General features: G+C 37.2%; 1 long non-coding RNA gene across 1 annotated transcript; it reads left to right on the top strand.

The window, feature by feature from the left end:
* The first annotated feature begins 619 nt into the window (after window positions 1-619).
* Window positions 620-4,064, top strand: LOC149844662 (uncharacterized). Its single transcript, XR_016429943.1, has 3 exons — window positions 620-818; window positions 3,542-3,819; window positions 3,919-4,064. It is a non-coding gene; the product is annotated as an uncharacterized LOC149844662 (long non-coding RNA).
* The last annotated feature ends 527 nt before the right edge of the window (window positions 4,065-4,591 follow it).

Genomic DNA, 4,591 nt, shown 5'->3' with positions numbered 1-4,591 from the left:
AACTCATGTTCAGCCATAAAGTGCTTGAATGAACCGGAAAATAAGTTCATGAAGCTCAAATGGCTCAGCTTGGCATGTATAGGAGACAAAACTTAGTAATAAAATATATTTTACATTTACTATTGTAGAGAGAAGATGGTTCAAGTATTTGACTTGCAAGCAATAAGTTTAGAATTTAAATTCTACTGGTTTGAAACAATTATTTATTTGGTAAATGAGCCAGTTTGAGCTTAACTTAGTAGGTTTAGAGTCCAAGTTCTATCATTTTTAACTTTGATTTTTTTTTATTTTATAAATAACCTAACTCGTACTTGGCTTGTTTTATTCATGAAGGTCAGAGAAACCACTCTCAGATTGGGGACCTAGTTGCGCTGGCTCAGCCTGCAGTGCTTATGGTACACCTTGCCCTCATGGAATTGCCTGGCTTTCACTGAGCAAGGGCGAACTCATCGGAATGGAACCCTGATCACCCTTCTAGTGGCCAAGGCCTTCGCCACTGCGCCAAACTCCTTGAGGCTTGTACCAGGCTGTTTAACTGAGGTTTTCTTTTTTCATCTTGAAGAAACGAGCCAAGCTTGAACACCCTCTCTTCGTTTTCTCCGGCACCACTGTTGACGGCTTGAAGGGGTTAGCCACAAGAGGTAAGATAGAGCGGCATCCAAAGCCGTCGCTGATCCTCTATGTGAAAACCGAAGGGTTAAAGCCTGCGTGCGGCACGCTCTATTTTTCCTCTCCCACTGCTCTTGTCGCCCCTCTCTCCCTTCCGACGGTTCGAGATTGCATTGAAGTGAACGGCATCTGAGAAGCTTGCGTTGAAGGTCTCTCTCTCTCTCTCTCTCAATAATGTTTTCGTAGAGGTTTGGGTTGAATAGAAATAATAAAAAACAGGTTGCAGCCATGATACAATTTGTTGTGTTGTCGTGCTAATTCGGTGCATTCATCCGGAGGCTTTGGGTGGTATATATGGGTTTTAATCTTAGATTGCGAAAGTGGGGTTTGGTTGCTTTAGTAGTGGTGGTGGTTCTGGGTTTTAGTGGTCACATGACTTCCCTCTTGTGTTCATGTTGCACATGGGTATCGCATGATTCCCATGAGCCGTGCTTATGTGGATACATGCATCCTTATTCAGAAGGAAAGACTCAACTTTGGGGATCCAACCCATTTGCAGCGAAGCCCTTGGTTCTCAAAATCTCACTGTTCAAAATACAATTCTCCTACTAGTTTTTACTTCAGTGCCCATATCCCTTTCATGGCTCAAGTTGCATCCTATATTGGTTTTCCTTAAGTAACACCCTAACTAGGATAACTAGCCTTTACTCTGTCATTTTGCCCTGCCTGATCCCCTTCGTGTCTATCTTAGATGTAGAGGAATTAATGCTCCCTTGATGCGGAGCACACCCTTTGCTGTCATATTTCACTAACTCCTGACCTTCATGCTTGCTTTTGTACTCAAACTAGCATTCCTGGCATTGCCATTTGCCCCTTGTTGTACCAACTTGAACACATTCATTTTCCTCCTCATATACATGATTTGTACTGGCTCTTGTCCAACAACTTGGTGTAATCAGATACTTCTCAACAGTACAAAAGGAGTCTTAAGACAACTGAAATAAAAATAGAGGTCCAACAATGCCCACAAATCACCCAAGAACTTAGATATGAGTGGATCAATGTTCCCAAGAAGTCCATGACATAACTTCAGTGGGTTTTTTTTTCCCCTTTTCTTAGTGACATTCTATGATGATTTCCTGCTAAAAGATGAAGAATTCAAAATACCATTTCAGTTATGTCTATTTCTGTATAGATATTCAGTGTAGCTAGTCAGTCTCAATTGTTATCCTTCACACCATAGTTGCTAATTGTCACTTTTTTCTCTGAGTGCTCCAGTGCAATTTGGTAGTCTGAAATAGACATTTAGATTCTGACAGATTTTGACAAATAGAATGAAAGAACAGGAACCGTCACATAATCAGCATCTCTCATTTTCCAATAGACTGCTGTGTGGTCCTTAACTTAAATTGGACTGGTAGTTCTGTTGTCAGTGTAATTGATCCTCAGTTCCTATATCATACACATTGTTTCTAAAAATTTGTAAGGAAATGATTATTGCAAAAAAGGATTTGCATGTGGTTCTCTAGCAGATGACACCTAATTTATGTTGTTATGTTCCTAATTGTTTGCCTCGTTTAGATAATTGAATCTATGCGGTCTTGCCAAACCTATAAATGTATTTGCTTTTTGACATCTGTTTGATAGTGAAGCCTGGCGGAATTTAAATGAAAGACACTTCCATTTAGGTGGTGTAACTGAAATTCTGTTTATGTTCGAATTGGTTGGAATCAGAACTTTTGAAAAATTTGGCTGAACCAAGCACCAACTGCAATATTGTATCATTACTGCAGTGGTATGAATTACCTTGAAGTTGAGCCCTAATCCCATATTCTTTAAGCTCCACTCTATACATGATGTACCATTCCACCCAAGCTTCGACAACTATGTTGAAGGTTGATTTTGTTAAGCTCACTACTACAGCTATATGCGAAGAGGATTTTTACATGTAAACTTTGTCAAGGTTTTTGCAACAAGATTTGAACCTACGAGCTTCATATTTCAGATGAACACTTGGCAATAATGATATGAGTTTTCTTGACTCTCTATATATATCATAACCTAAGGCTGAAGCATAGTAACAAATATCACTGAGATTTGAAACTCTTGCGATATTATCACAAAATATTCGTAAAACGCAATAGATCTGATAATTTTGTGAGATTTTCAAAACCTTGCCTACTTTGAATAGATCACGATATTATAGTGATTTTTTTTTCGCGACTTCTCAAAGGACGAACACACATAGGAAAATAAACTTAAAGGACGGCATAATAGTAACTCACCTTTTAATATTTCAAAAGGTGCTGGCCACGTTTTGTCATCCGACATGGTCACCACCATTTTAATTTATTACCCTTAAAGCATGGAAATGCCCTATAAATAAAGGAGGGAGGGGGTGCTCCTTCCCCCTCAGCTTCGATATGGGACTAATTTTATACCACCCACACAAGACGCATCCATTTCCCCCTGGTGTTATTCCTAAGTTCTACATTAAAGGAATATTTTGTAACTTATTTTCGTAAGTTTTTATATTATATGTTTATAAATTTTATTTTTTGAAAAACTGTTTTTTTTTTTGAGATTTTCTCGAGAGAACAAAAAATTTTAAAATCTCCCAAGAAATTCCATCACCAAGAACGAATTTTGTGACTATGGGCCAAAGTCACTATTTTCTTTATACATTTATTTATATTATTTTTCTTATATTTGTAACTATGGATATTCTATGGAATAATAGACATGCTCTTTCCATAAATATATTTTGGTTATTGTTATTCATAATCCAATCTTTTTACTTTTAGTTAGAGGTTACAATTTTCATTACTATTTCCTGTAGAATTTGTTATGTTTAGTATATTTGCCCTTAGTAATTTAAATGAGCTACTCCTCCTATTGGCATCAAAGCTAAACATAAATAATGCATATGCAGCTACTCCTATGGGTATCACAGATCCACGTGGGCGTGTATGCACATATGGTTTAGGTCCCAATTCTAAAGATGTTTATGGAGAATTGTGCAGTCGTACTAAAGCTGCACGAGTAGCTGCGGAGTTAACAAGAAGAATTGAAATTGTTGAAGAAAGATTTGCACGCCTGCAGGATGATGTGATAGCATTGCAGCGTGCAAATGAAGAATTGAGAGAGCAAATGAGAGTGATCATGGGTTTAGTGCTTTCCAGACAAAATGGCAACCATCCTGCATCTTAGGTACACTAGATTATACCTTTTTATTTTTTAAAAACAACCAAAGGAAAGATGACTAGATCCTAAAACGTCTCATTTACGTGAATTGTTTATTTCTTGTAGGTTTTGGAGGACTTTGGTGTTGCTGGGAACCCTTGATGTTAGTGGAGTCACTTTTAATACATCTTTAAAGAGAGTAGATGTTTTTGTGTCTCATTTGGATTCACTTTTTGTAAATACTATCTATTTTTTATTTTGTGGACTTTCTATCTTTTGATTTTGTGGACTTGCTTTGTTATCTATCTTTTGATTTTATGGACTTGCTTTTTTTTGAGATGCAATGTAGGATTTGTTTGGTTCCTATATCATCTGGTTGCCATTTTGTAGAAATGTCTTCCTCTTTTATATATCTTTGTATGTGGACCAATGCTTTTATTGTCACGGGTATGTCTTCTTCTCTCTAGTTGTCTTTTGTTAGGAGTAAAGAAGGCTGCTATGGTTAATGTGTGGCTGGTTTAGAGCCAACGGCAACTGTGTATATTTTGAAAAACCTTATTTTATTGTTGAAGGATAGCCCTATAATGAGGTATGTCCACTGTTATCGTAGCTACAGTGAGTGACCAACAACTTTTGGAAATTTAATTTTCATTTATATATTTTTTTGTAAATAGTCATTTTTTCTTGTGCTTGCTATGCAGTCACCATGTAATCAGCTGTGCTGTATATGCAGTCACGATGTGGGCAATGGAGGTACAGAGAAGAATTGCAGCTCTTCTAACAGTTTCTAGTAAGTACA

This window comes from Nuphar pumila, chromosome 2 (genome assembly GCF_984573655.1).
Source record: "Nuphar pumila chromosome 2, dmNupPumi1.hap1.1, whole genome shotgun sequence".
NCBI classification, from domain to species: Eukaryota; Viridiplantae; Streptophyta; class Magnoliopsida; order Nymphaeales; family Nymphaeaceae; genus Nuphar; species Nuphar pumila.
This window is presented reverse-complemented; position numbering and strand designations above follow the sequence as displayed.